At 46.1% G+C, this 14,589-nt stretch overlaps 1 non-coding gene across 1 annotated transcript; it reads right to left on the bottom strand.

Annotated features, from left to right (window-relative positions):
* Nucleotides 1-5,715: 5,715 nt before the first annotated feature.
* LOC145416369 (5S ribosomal RNA) lies at nucleotides 5,716-5,834 on the bottom strand. The gene has a single exon (XR_013900260.1). It is a non-coding gene; the product is annotated as a 5S ribosomal RNA (ribosomal RNA).
* Nucleotides 5,835-14,589: the final 8,755 nt, after the last annotated feature.

Raw genomic sequence — 14,589 nt, 5'->3', positions numbered from 1 at the left:
CGTGCCCAATCTTTCCTTGCTGAACTCACTCCGGCGTTGCTAATATGACTGGATGACACGTATTCCTGCAGGTGGGGTGAGACAGGATCTGTAAAGCACGAGCAAGTGAAAAAAAAATTATGATATTTGGAGAACTAATCATCAGAAGGCCTAAATTGTCCACGCATCCATTCCTTCACCATTCAAGCCCCCGGAATCCTAGCTATACATTTTCGCACTTGTGTGGTGTGAAGGGAGAGGGGACCCATGATGAGATGGAGGGATGGGCTGGAGAAAGGGTGAAGGTGACATGAGTTTCGTTTGTGACCACCCCTTCCAGGATCATGGCTTGGAGATTGAGATAAGGCAATTTTTGCTCTAACTTTGCCAAAAAATTTTGTTCTTTTGCAGCTCATTTCAAGTAGCTCAAAGAAAGATAAAAACAATACTACGGCTCTACATCTTTTCCACAGCATTTCTTTATGACAAACATAATATTCTGGTGCTAACGTATTCTTGCAATTCATCATACGTTATGGAGAAATGCCAATTTTAGGCAAAGTCAGCGTAAAAAGACTCAGCTAGGTATATAGTTAAGTAGGTAGACTGACAGATAAATAGTATGTTGGTGGTGGTTCATGAAGGATGCTATTTTGGCTTAATTTTTTTGGGTGGCTTTGTTTATGTATGTTTGTAAAATGTAGCGTAGGGTTGAGGAGAAATGTAGATGAGTTACTTTGGTAAAGGAAAACAGAGTAACAAAGAAACGGAGCGTGAGCGGGTTCCTGCACTGTGGTTGGTCAAGGAAGGGGATGGAAGATGAGAAGGTTTCAAGAATGAGATAAGACTAGAGGGAAGATGATTGGTCCTGGGGAGGGGCGGGCGAGTTCCTATGCTGCGAGTGGCCAGTGAGACGTGGCAGGTGAGGGGAGAGGCAAAGATCAGGCCCTTGATTGGGTATTACGCTGGAGCACGAGGTATAGAAAGGGAGGCGAAGACCCAGAGACCACACACAACAAAGCCAGCCAGGAGACAGGGCGTGTGTGCTGGGTAATCCCCAGGCCCTGGTTTCCCCCTTACTATTTTTTAAATCAGCTCATACCCCACTGACCGGGCTAATGTATGGCCCGGCCTGCACCATAGGTACAGGAAATCTGTAAACGAACGAACCCAGAGACAAGCCTTCGTGTACCCACCACAACTGAGTGAGGTTTGTGTCCCTTCTCGATAGTTAGTCTTACTGTCCGCAAACAAAGGCAACAGAAAGATGTCAGGCGTTCCATATTACTTCCCTGTGGGTGGTTTTATCCTACACTCTGCATCGACCGCAGTACAGAGCCCCCTAGCAGCTCCAACACTGACGGAAATGTATTTTGCCGCGCATGCTGCCAGACGCACCTTCCCAAATGTAATAACACTCCACGGAGGTCGGGTCTGGCCAAGTCGTACACGGCTGAGTTATGTCGCAGGGCCTATCAGACAACAACCAACCCAGTCCACGCCGTTACCAATGACTGCTGAAGATCCAGTCCCAGGACCAAATGACGTCATGCCCAAATGCCAGACCAGCGACCAAAGGCTTGTTGAGACCACTGCACCACCACCTGACCAGTTAGGGAACCACAGAGAACATCGTCGACGGTGGCAGTGGCGCCAGCCAACTATGTCAGACCTGTTTAACGAAATGTCCTGCTCAGAAACTGTGCAGGTTGTCCGGGATATAGTTGCACGGAACTGCAGTCACTACTCAGCGACGATATGTCGAGGTGAGTTTGTGTGTCGTATTTTCTAGCTGGCTTTGGATATTTTCGTAACTTCTCTATTTTGGCGATTTGGCTTTTACATCTTTATAGTCCTTATGTGGTAGTAAAATGGAAACTTAAGTCACTTAGGAAGAGGTGCTACGCATTTTCCTGTGCCAACGTGTTTGTTTTTTTAATACCTAATCCAACTTGTCCTCAATCTCGGCTTCCTCTCTAAGGATGCGTTCACAGAGAAAGCGGGTTTACCTGCGCGGGTTACCTGCGCCGACCTGCGCCAAGAATTAAACCATACAAACAAGTGGGGGTGTTCATAGAAGAAGGGGGGTCGAGCGTGTCGGAGCAGGCAGCCTGCTTCAACCCGCTTTCCGGAATCCTCGGACTATTCTTGCCTGCTCATCCCGCGCGGGTAGAGGTGTACAGACTGGCGACGGCGTGAAATTATGGAGATCGTGACGCGCTAGTAATCTGCAGATTTTTTTTTTTTTTTCGCCTTTTTTATCAGAATCGGTCATTCTGGACTCAGGATCGGTATCGAAACAGAGATAATGAAATTTAAACATTTTGTGATGGAAAGTCCATTAGTTATTCCCGCAATTTTTTGCGGGAATAACTAATATAACTCCTCTTTAAGATCACAAAAAAGATGCTGATATTCTCCAAGCTGTTCTCTCTTGCAGTTTATTTCATGTGTTGCTATTTTTTTCCTTTTGATCTTTGGGTGAACACTGTCAAGCAACATGAACTCATCTGACGACGAGCTTGACATCTTCACTGTATTCCTGGTATATCACAGCTGACTGGGACCTTGTCCTAACGTCGCGCGGGTCGGAGCTGGTTACCTGCTTCCTTTGTGAACACCTACCCGCGCAGGCAACCTGCTTTCTCTATGTACGCAGCCTAACTCCCTGGCCTCACCAGCTCTCATCCTCGACATCATCTTTCCACACTAACTCAACCTCATCCCTAAACCCTTCGCCCTTAATCCCACCAACCCTCAACCTCATAACTGATCTCTCACTCTCACCTCTAAGTCTTCATTCTTATCTCTAACCTTACAACCTAGGCCTTCAACCCCACCAACCTCACGCTCACATTCTCATCCTTACACCTAATTTTTCTTCCCCACTAAACCTCCAACTCAAGCGTAACCCGCACTAACACTCCACCTCAACCCTAACTTCTCATCCTCACAAACAATCAACTTCATCCCCCCAGCCTTAACTCAAGTCAGTTCTCAATCTCATCACTAATCCCTCACCTTCGCTAACCCCCAGCCTCAAGCCTGGCCACTCATCCTAACCCCACCAACACTCATCCTAACCCCACCAACACTCATCCTACCCCACCAACACTCATCCTAACCCCACCAACACTCATCCTAACCCCACCAACACTCATCCTAACCCCACCAACACTCATCCTAACCCCACCAACATTCAATCTCATTTCTAACCCCCTCATTTTGATCTTTAATCCCTCAACCCCATTCCTAACCTCACTAACTCTCCATCTCACCGTTACAACCTCACACACAGCTAACATCTGTTCACTCCTCAATCTCATCCATCAACTCACCTAACTCCTCGCTAACTCAACCCAGCCCAAAACCCCTCAACCCCAGCAACACCCTAATTACTAACATCTTACCCACTAACCCTCATCCTCAACCCCAGCTTCCCAAAACCTAAATCACCATTTACCCTCACCACCTCTCTTCATCCCCATCATTAACCCCGACAACCTCAACCCCACCTTACTTTTCTTCCCTTGTAATGCTGAACCTCATGCCTAACCCCTCATTCTCAATTCCTGTTCCTTATCCCCACAAACTCACAGCCTCATCAGTCGTACACATCACCTTTCAATTAATCTCATGCTTATCCTCATTCCTAACCCCACCAGCTCTCAACCCCATTACTATTCTCTCGCCTTCGCTAATTCTCAACCCCATCACCGCTCAGTCTCGTCCATAACTCCAAATCCTCAATCACCAACTCTCAACCTCATCTCTAATCCCTGGACCCCGCCAACTCAACCTCAGCCTCATGCCTGGCCACTCATCCTCAACCCACCAGACGTTAACCTCGTGCCTAATCTCTCATCTTCTCCCTCACAAACCCTCACCTTCACCTCTTAACCTCCTACTTACCCCAACACACAATCCTCATTCCTCAACCCCGCCAACCCTCAACCTCGCCGCTAATCTTTCACCCTCACCAATCTAGCAAGTTCAAATTCAGTAAGATGCAGCAAAATATTTACTGCATATATTTTGGTAAATATATATATATATATATATATATATATATATATATATATATATATATATATATATATATATATATATATAGTAGTATATGCAATAATCGATCTGCCCAAAATAGGTCCCCTAGTCAGTGACTGATATAGCATTTGCACCTTAGCTTCGCCCAAATTTTCGTCCCTGTAGAGTTTATTTTACATTGATCATTGGCAGACAAAGTCAGTACTACATCTTTACATCCTTTCCATAGTACTTCCTCGTGATCAGTATCATATTCTAGCGTTGATCAATTGTGACGTCTCATTTTCAAGATAGGAATGACAATTTTCGGCCAAGTTAGAGTAAAAAGGGTATAGTATTATAATCTAGAGTTTGTCCGTTACAAGTCAGCATTGAAGATTGAGATATGTTATTTTTTGTAAAGTTAAAGTAAAAACCATCAGTAATCAAAACTGAGTGAAAATGACGAATAAACTTTATAATAAGCAGTGATACTTATTAATGTATCTTTTTCTAATTTACCGTGGATTTCATAACAGCAAAGAGCATATAGATAACGATGACTAGGTAAAATGACTGTGTTAGGTCTGTCTGTCTAGTGCCAGCCTCTGGTTGCCCTTCCTCTGCCATTTGGCTGCCCTTCCTCCAACTCACACCCCCCTCCCTCATATATCTCTGCTCCATCCTCCATCTCATCCTTGGTGTCCCCCTCCACCTCACTCACACACTCTTCGCCACCACCGTCGACCTGTCTTTTTCATTTCTGCTGCCTTTCCTCCAACTAACATCCCCCTCTCATACATCTCCACTTCGTCGCTCCATATCCTTGGCCTCCTCCACCTCATTCACATACACACTTCTAGTCCCTTTTGGAAGGTAAAGCAAAATATTTTCTGTACACAACAGTGATGGATGATGTGCTAACTTCTTGTCTGGCATTTACAGATGGAGTCCAGCTGAGTAGAGGCAGCAAGAAAAGGCAGTTCGTCGGGAAGGGATGGACCTGAGGTGGACAGAACAAGCGATTGGTGAAGAAGGGAAGGACAAGAGGTGACGAGAGCAGGAGATTAATTAGAAAGGGAAGGACAAGAGGAGACCAGAGCAGGAGATTAATCGGGAAGTGAAGGACAAGAGGTGACGAGAACAGATTAATTAGGAAGGGAAGGACAAGAGGTGACGTGAGCAGGAGATTAATAAGGAGGGGAAGGGCAAGAGGCACCTACTGATTTGTACAGCTAATTATTAAATTCACGTTATCAGTAACTCATTTTTTTCTTTTACTGATAGAGTGGCCATATGTTTACGGCAGAATTGATTTGTTTGAACTACATTAAGGAATACTGTAATTTAAAAAAAAAAGTACCGGTATACTCTAATACAAATTAGTGTTTTTACATAAAATACCCATATTCTATATTGTTCATTTAACTTTCCCTGTGTAATGCCGAATAAGTTACAAAACAAGGTATGGTGGTGAGGATACAGTTGAAATAATGATAGGAAACGGGTGTAAAATGCTGGAGGAGTGGAGAAAGGCCATGATATACTCTTCACTTAAACTAGGCGTATTACTGTACTGTCAAATCTCCATCTTGATTACTAAGCTATAAAGAAGTTCATGTATCCCAAACGGGTGGCCAACGGCTTAGAGTTAATTGTTTTACAGGGAGGGGCACTAATCCTCCACCAACCCCACTTGACACGTAGGGATGCCAACAGCATCTGGTGTTCCCAGGCGGTCACCCATCCAAGTACTAACCAGACCCAACGTTGCTTAACTTCGCTGATCAGACGGGAAGCGGTGTACTCAACGTGGTATGGCCGTTGGCTAATGCTAGAATATGGTGCAAATCATGAAGTGCTGTGAAAAAAAAAAAAAAAAATCCATATTATTGTTTTATCCTGCCACTTAACTATGGGTAGTAAAGTTGTGAAAACACAAGAATCTCCATTTAGTAAAAGTGCATAACAATGGTTTCTTTGAATGAAGGGTTTGGTTGTCAAGACTGAATGGAAAGGAAACGGAAACGTGCTTACCATACGAAGGAAGGTACATAACACTGTACACTACAAAAGAGATAGTAATAAGAGGTGACTAAGTTTATATAGAACATAATTAAAGAAGGCAGGCTGGTGTCACTGGACTACTGAAATAAGGAAAAGATAGTAAAGAAAGCTCTCACCAATTCTTCCACCTGAAACAGGCATGAAAAACTGGAATAAATTACAGTACGGAAGAGGTGATGGTTGAAAAACAGGGAGTGTTTACAGACGATAAAAGGTGTAAAGGCAGATATCTTTTATGATGTTGGCAAAGAAATATACTGCAACAAATATTAAAGTGCTTATATGAAGGATTCAATATATTAAAGATGATAAGAGAGGAGAGGAAATAGGTGGGTTTATCAAGAGTAAGTCAAATTGCTGTATTAATATTATTAATGAAATAAATTGTAAGGAATATACTGTAAGCTGTTTGGTATATTCATGGGTTTAGAGAATACAGAGGATAGAGGACATACTGTATAAGTAAGAGACCTCTATACACTGGATGAGAAATACACTGTAAGGGATAAGAAGTTGCTTTCCATATTTATGAATATGGAGGTTATGATGCGAGTTGATTGGGCAGGACTACGGAAGGCTGAACTGGGTCAGGGAAGAGTTTGTAGGGTAAAAAAATAAATAAATAAATAAATAAATAAAATCTTCAGAAGGGTTGATGTGTGAAGATAGGAGAAAACTTCAGAGATATTATCAGTATCCTAACCTAGGCCATTCACTATATACTGTAACTAAGGATAAATTAAAGACTATACATAGAAGGACAGAGGACCCAATGTATGGAATCTATTGTGTATAAAATGAAGAGGTGTTGGGTGCTGACTGTTGATTTACAGGTTTTAACTGTATTCAGCGTAAGAACTATTAACTGTGTATAAGATGATTTGTTGTGCCTTGACCTTAGATCTAGAGGTACTGCTAGAGAGGGACCAGAACGTCCTAGAACGTTGAAGAAGCAGGGAAAGTTATATAAGGATGGGGGAGAAAAATTAGGGAATAGAGGAGTTTCAGTTCAGTTCAGTTCAGTTTGACTTGTGGCCTTGCGAATTTAGTGTAGCTCCGATCACTTGTGAAATCTGTGAAGTGTAGTTGGCGAGCATACAGTGTAATATTATTACTTGAGAAATAAAGACAACAAACGTGAGAAGCCTGTGTTATTACGCCTGAGCTGATCTTGTGTACTGTACATTGAACGGCAGACCCTACGAAGAACAATTCACTGGATGACGTCCTTTCTGTACTGAACTACTGCTGTTGGAGCATGTGGCAGTGTGGGACGTGGACGTAACAATATGCTATATACAAAGGAAAAGTTATTCCTTGGGGAAAAATAAGACTGCAGATAAAAATGAGACCTATTTCCGGACTTACCAGGTAGCCTATGCTAAAGAAGCTTAGACTCTCCCTTAACTTACGAACATACTGCGAAAATTATCACTGTCCATGCTTTCAGTTTCATTGTACAGTATTGCAAAACCCGCAAGTGGCCAAGGACTTACCTGTCACCTGTGTCACTAAAGTGTATGCAGTAATTTACTGGTTTTAATGTAACATCTATGGTTTGTTCTTTATTTCATAAACTCGGATATTGGTGAACATAGTGATTCTCTCTCTCTCTCTCTATAGATAGATAGATAGATAGATATATCATGTCCCAGTCCCACACTGCCACAAACTTCAACAGCAGTAGTTCAGTATAGGAAGGACGTTGCCCAGTAAGTTGTTCTTCCTATGGTCAGCCTTTAGGTGAACAGCACACAGGATCAGCTCAGGCGTTGTAAATAAACGCTGGCTTCTAGTTCACTGTATTTTCCAAATAATTCCACTAAATACTGTCCAACTTCACCTCACTAATTCCACAAACACTGGAGCTATAAAAACTTTAATAACTGCAATTACAATTAATGCCTGACAACACTTCACTGTTTTCACAAGTACCGAAAATATATAAACTCCACTGCACCATCCAGCCTATATCTTTGCTTTGCCCTCTCTTACTCATTACTTATTTTCCGTGGGCTGGCGCATCAGCAGTGTGTGGCTTCCGTGGGCCCTTCCTTTGGGCAGGCTTAGGGTCCGGGAAGCTCACCAGGTAAGATAACCAGGCAAGATAACTGACAATGCATGCCAACAACAATTCACGGTTTCCACAAGCACTGACACTGAACTACACTCAGACTGAACTAAAAACCGACTGAACTCGAAATAGTCTCTTTCCCATCCATAAGCTTACATTATCTGAAACACTTCTACTTCACTGTTCTAGTGTATTCTAGAGAGAGCACAGTTACCAACTGGGAGACAACCACAACATGACAGTTTTCTTACATTATATAACACTGTAAATTATTTAGCATACTGACTTGAATTACATAATTAACAAGCAATCACATAAATAAAACATTATCGAGAAAAAGAGCACAAAAATTAAATTAATAACTTAAGACACAACTACGCTAACAAACAGCAGGCAAACTGGCAACTCTACTCGTACCGAAACCTACGGTACAGGAAACGTCTACAAACATCTCGGCTACCTAACTGGCAAATCTCGCCTCTTAGCAATATATATATATATATATATATATATATATATATATATATATATATATATATATATATATATATATATATGTGTGTGTGTGTGTGTGTGTGTGAGACAGAGAATCAGCAAAATTTTGAGTATTTAACATTCACAGGATATTGATACTGCATGAGGAAAGGTGGCTGTCCGGTAAGGAAAATTGTAAAAACATGTGGTTTCATTTCATGATGAATCTTTCTTCTTTAATGTACTATTTATATGCCTAATTATTTTTTAAAGACTTAAATTTGGTCCTGATAATGCTACAGGTTTTACAAATTTGGACTGAAGGTCATATTTTAGGTGGATTGGGAGGCAGCACATCTTTAGCGACTTTCCTTACACTTTTCTTCTTGTTATAGGCTTGTATGCTGAAACAAGCGTTTCTTGTACTGATATAGTTTACACCAGTAATATACAATATCCATCTGAAATATCCACTCGGCGGCGCTAACCAGACCACCACCCCCGAGGAGGGCATAGAGAGGCAACCCCAACCTCACAAGGAGACGATGGGGAGGTATTTCCGCGCTCCAAGCAAAAATAACATATATCCCCCGTGACCCGACGCCCCTCTTCCACGCAGCCGGACCACCAGACAGTATGCAGTTTGAGTGCACTACACTCTGACGGAGAGAGCACTCACCAAAATCAGGGTGGGACTTGCAAGGATCTGCCTCTAGGAGAGAAGGGGACTCCACCAGAGCCTCACGTCCTGTGATACCCCAGGGGAGCAGCAACACAGTAGTGTCCTCCGGATCTACTGAAGGAGGAGCGACCACCGGTTCTTCTGCCACCCAGCTCCGGGAGCCAGCATGTCCTCCATACGACTTTCACTGGATCTCCCCAGAAGGGCGGTGAGCCCAGGGGTTGTATCCACCAGATCTACCTCCGGGGGGGCAGACCACTGGTCGCCCACTGGGTGCACCATCCCCTGACGGCAGGAGGGCAGAGTCCACCAGACCTATGGCACCCACCAGGAGACCCTATGGGCCTCCCCCTCCAGTCATCCCCAGGATGAGTGGTTGCCTGGAGGAGTATCCACTGGATCTCCTTCGCCCGCTACCCCGGGCAGTGTCCATCGGATCTGCCTGGCTGAAGGAGTGTCCTCCGGACCTCCCTCTCGCGCCCTGGCATGGAGCTCTGGCAGGGACCATCAGGCCTGCCTAGTTGGGGAGCAGACCACCGGTCGCTCCCTGTCCGTGACTCCGGAGGTTCCTGGTGATGGTGACGCCTCTTGCTCAGCCCACACCTCCTGTGGCAGAGCGAGGCACCCCCTCCCCTCCCTTCCTGTATGGACAGTGGAGACTGCTCCCCTGCAGGTACCCCACCAGAGATCAGACAGGGCGAGACCACCCCAAGGCCAGGTGTCCTGTCGCTGTGGCACCACCCTCATTGCCAACAGCCACAGTCAGACTCCCCTAGAGTGAGCAGCCACAGACTACCCCTGATGGCCTCCTCCCCTAGGCGAGACCACAGCCCCCAGTGCTGACGAGCCACCCCTATCACCCGCTGCAGTTGCAGGACTCCCCCCAGTGCAGGTGGCTGAAGCTATCCCCTGATGGCCACCTCCCCTAGGCAAGACTGCAGCTCCAGAGAGGCACTGATAGTCCCGCAGCCAACCCTTGGCCCAGACCTGGTCAGGTCCACCCCTAGGACACCTACCACGACGAAGGGCAGGTGCCATGCTGCGTGCCTCCTGGCTTTGTTCGGCCCTAGTCCCGAGGGCCACTCCTCTCCCAGGGCCCCCACCAGGAAAGGGCTACCCACCGCTCCACTCTTCAGCTCGATTCGGACACCCAGCGACCCTGACAGTGACCCCACTGGGAGTGCACTCCTGACGGCCTACATCCTACACCCAGCCGCAACCTGTGGCTGCCAGCATAATGGGCCCAGGTGCACACTAGCACCACTTGCCGCCTGCACCTGTGAGTAGAAGTATTCTAGACTGTTATTACATCCCCCGTCAGTTTTCCACCCCCACCCGGTGATCTAAAATGACCCTGTGTAAAGTAATTTCCCCCCCCCCCAAAGTGCTCTTAGTGATATCCTGCCCCCAACATATAATGAATTGTGGACCCAGTAGAGAATCGATGTTGAGTGCTAACATTGGTGCAAGGGTGCTAGGCCCCGGCCGTCTCACGTGTGTTCCTCCCCCGTGCAATACACAGTTAACTCTATAGACGTATAAGTGTTGTGTCTCTGCCTCACGGGTTGTTGTATGCAATACATACTCCATAGTGATATCCCGTTTATGGTCATGCAAGTGTGCAAAAGGTAATACTCTGTGCGTCCGTGTCATGTGAGAACACTGTGGAATAGTGTCACCTCCCGTCCATGTCACACGAGTGCATCACAAGTGATATATCCCTACATCCTATGTCACGTGAGTAGCATAAGACAGCCTTTATCCCGTCTATGTCACGCAAGTGTATTATAGGTGATACAAAGCTGCGTCTGTGTTACGCGAGTGTGTTGTGAAGTAAGGTAATATCCCCGTCCCTGTCACGCGCGTGTGTTCATATCAAGATAGACTGTGTTAGAGGTTCTATTGCATCCTCATCTCTGTGTGTGTTCTAGGGAGCCATATCCAGTGTGTTGTAAGTGCCATATGTGTATTGTATCTTGGAAATATTTAATGTAAGTGTGAACCATCATCCACTCACTTGATGTAATGCTGCCTACTTCTTCCTTAGCCTTTATTATTCTTTTTCTGTGCCTGCCCTCCTCTCTTCCTATTTCTCACATCTTTCCTGTCACTACTTATTGCTTTTCTTTCCGTTACAGGTGGCTTTACATTGAGTGACAGGCCAAATGGTTTCCTGTAAGCCAAGAAACCATTTACAACGCTGGGTGGTAACCATATAACCAAACCATACGTGCTCCCTACGTGTCAAGTAGGTTGGTGGAGGGTTAGTGCCCCTGCCTGTAAAACAAATAACTCAGAGTCAAATGGCCACCCCGTACGGGATTATGGCGTCTGGCAATAGATAGATAGTGAACTGTATTACGCTGTTTTGGTTAATATATTTGTACTGAACAGGCTTGGTCACGTACTGTTGTGGATATTGTTGTTACCAATCTTTGTATTTTGTTCTGTGCTTAATACACGTGTACCTTTGATCAGTTGGTGTTTGAGCTTCCCCTCCTTGTCTGCATACTCTGGCCCGGTCGAGAACAAAGAACCCAAGGCCCGCACCGTATCTGAATCCGAAAAATCGGGGTCAGATTACGCTGCATAACACCATCCATCCATCATCCAAGCATATGTTGCCCCATGAGGATCCCAGGATCCCAGGGCTAAGCAAGTTGGTCCTGACATTTAAGATGAGAGTGACCAGCCTCACTCATCCCTGAGTGGCATTACGTGAGCAATAAACCCCAGTCATCCCTTGGATATAAACCCACACAGGCTCAATCTGATTGGAGTGTCTTAATTAGGTACCCAATAAAACACCAGGCGCAATAATTTGGTTATATGGTTACCACCCAGCATAGTAAATGGTTTCCTGGTGTACAGGAAACCAAATGGCTTGTCACTCAGCAAAGAGTCACCCATAGGCAGAGGGAAGAGGAAAGAATGAAGGAAAAAATATAACGACTAAAAATCTTGAAAATATAATGTTCTTGAATTTTGCTTTAATATGTATATATACCGGTGTATATATATATATATATATATATATATATATATATATATATATATATATATATATATATATATATATTGAAATACTGGCCATGGCAACCCAGGTCACCACCACACCCCCAGGAGGAGACTACGGAGGGTTAGACAGAGCGAGTGGCATGTTCAGTCTAGACAGACATAAATATGCCCTGGCCGCTCGCCCCTACTCCCCGGAAGGCGCTCGATGAGACCACCCCAGTCCAAGTGCACTACCGCCCTCCCCAGGATCGGGGTGAAGCTGACCCTACAGCTCCAGACAGCATCCCAGCGACGGCCCAAAGCCACGCAAATGAAGAGACGGCCCATAGCCACTCTGCAAAAAAAGAGACAGCCCATAGCTGTTTCAACTAAAGGGCCATGGCCTACAGCCGGGCCCCAGTGATGGCCAGTAGCCACACACAAAAAGGGCCACGGCGTATAGCCGGGCCTCCAAATAAGGAGACAGCCCATAGCTGCTCTGCCAGGTGCTGCCTGTGCCACCTGCAGAACCAGCGACGGCCCATAGCTGCGCTGGGGAGACAAAGGTACGCCCCCTCTCCTTCTGCAGTTGCCTTGGAGGGCATGACACAGGCGACGACCCATAGCCGCATTCATAGGCAGGGGACGGCCCATAGCCGCTCCTCGTCTGCACGTCGCCCTCCATATGGGACTTCAGCAACTGCCCACTGCCGCGCTGACAGACAAGTGACAAACTGTAGCCGCACTTCATCTGTTGCCCAAGGGAACCCAGCGATGGCCCATAGCCGCACTGACAGCGTCGGGATGGTCCATAGCTGCCCTTCGTCTGTTACCCAAGGGAACCCAGTGACGGCCCATAGCCGTGCTGGGGAGGGACACCAAAGCCCTTCGCCCCCTGTGACTCCGTGACACGAGGGTGACCTGCGGTCATCCCTGCCTAGCTACCAGCAGGAGTGCAGGCATCCACTCTGTTTCCCCAGACCGAGGCAATCTCCAGAAAGAGGATTGCTGCCCCGAGGACTGGTGGAGAGGCCCGGTGTTGTCCCCGGGGCTCTTCTCTATCCAGTCGGCCCCCGAGGAGGACCTCCCTCAACAGACTCCAGCCGGACATGACGCGGCAGCCCCAACCTGACGGCATTGCCACTGGAGGGAAACCGCAGCCCCTGGACCTCTGAGGGGGCTCCCAGGAACCCGGGACAAGGCCTCACCCCTTCCTGCTGAAGGCGACGCCCTTCCTCTGCCAGGCGTCTGCAGAGACTTAATTGTTTGGCCCCAGTCCCAAGGGCCAGACCCCAGTTTCCAGCCCCGACAGTAAGGGGCCCTTCACTACGCCCAGTTCAAACCCTCAACGAGAGACGACGCCCCTGAGAGTGGTCACGTGGCCGCGGGGCGAAGGTACTCCTGACGGGACTCTTCCTACCCCAGGCAAGCGGTTGTGAGTCCCCAGGCCGCCCCTTTCCCCTCCCCCGATCAGTGACATTCCCCTATAGTGACAGTGAGATACGATTCTTGCGGACTGGCACAGAGAGGCCCATATAGTGCGATATAAGTGACAATGTAAATCAGTTCATTCAGGAAAACACCAGAAACAGTGCATAACTATTTTGTATGAGACGGAGGCAAATCCTCAGCATTATTACCGTAATTCAGTATCAGTGCCCAGCCATATTGTGTAAGTCCAGAATCAGTGAACAGCATCATATTTCCTTAAATTATCCTAAGAATTAGAACTAGAGTCTGTGCAAGAACAAATTACCTTGAACTTATAACCCTTGTGTGTCGCCTCCTTTGGTAAAAGAGCCTCTCGCGTGCAGTGACTGTACAACTGAGTATTTCACAAACCTAAGCTGAGACTCCTGTCTGACTAGTATCCTGCGAGGTACTCCAAACTCACCTGCCAGCCCATGTATTAATTTTGATCAGTGTATTGTGTATCAGTATTCCTGTTCTGCAGTAGTGAATTTGTCAATACTTGTGTAAGGTTATCGCCGTGTGTTTTTATGCCCTGTTCCTCTCTTACTGTGTCTAAGCTCCGGTTTAGAAAGGGAAACCAGCTGCACTCTAGGCGTTCTAGGGACGGGAAGCCTTCTCTTAAACACCTAGTATAACATATATATTTGTAAGAAAAGAACATCTTCGCTGGTTTTTATCCTTGGAGTCTTATTTCCATCACCCCCTCAAAAAAAAAAAAAAAAATGTTAAGAAGTAGTGAAGACCCCTCCAGTGTAAAGTACGAGTTTCTAATACGAGTTTCTATGATATTTTGCCTTATTAATCATGAGTATGAACG

This window comes from Coenobita brevimanus, chromosome 105 (genome assembly GCF_032717465.1).
Source record: "Coenobita brevimanus isolate Jiangsu-jjx chromosome 105, ASM3271746v2, whole genome shotgun sequence".
Classification (NCBI taxonomy): domain Eukaryota; kingdom Metazoa; phylum Arthropoda; class Malacostraca; order Decapoda; family Coenobitidae; genus Coenobita; species Coenobita brevimanus.
Note: the sequence above shows the minus strand (reverse complement) of the source record. Positions and strands in the feature narration are given on the sequence as shown.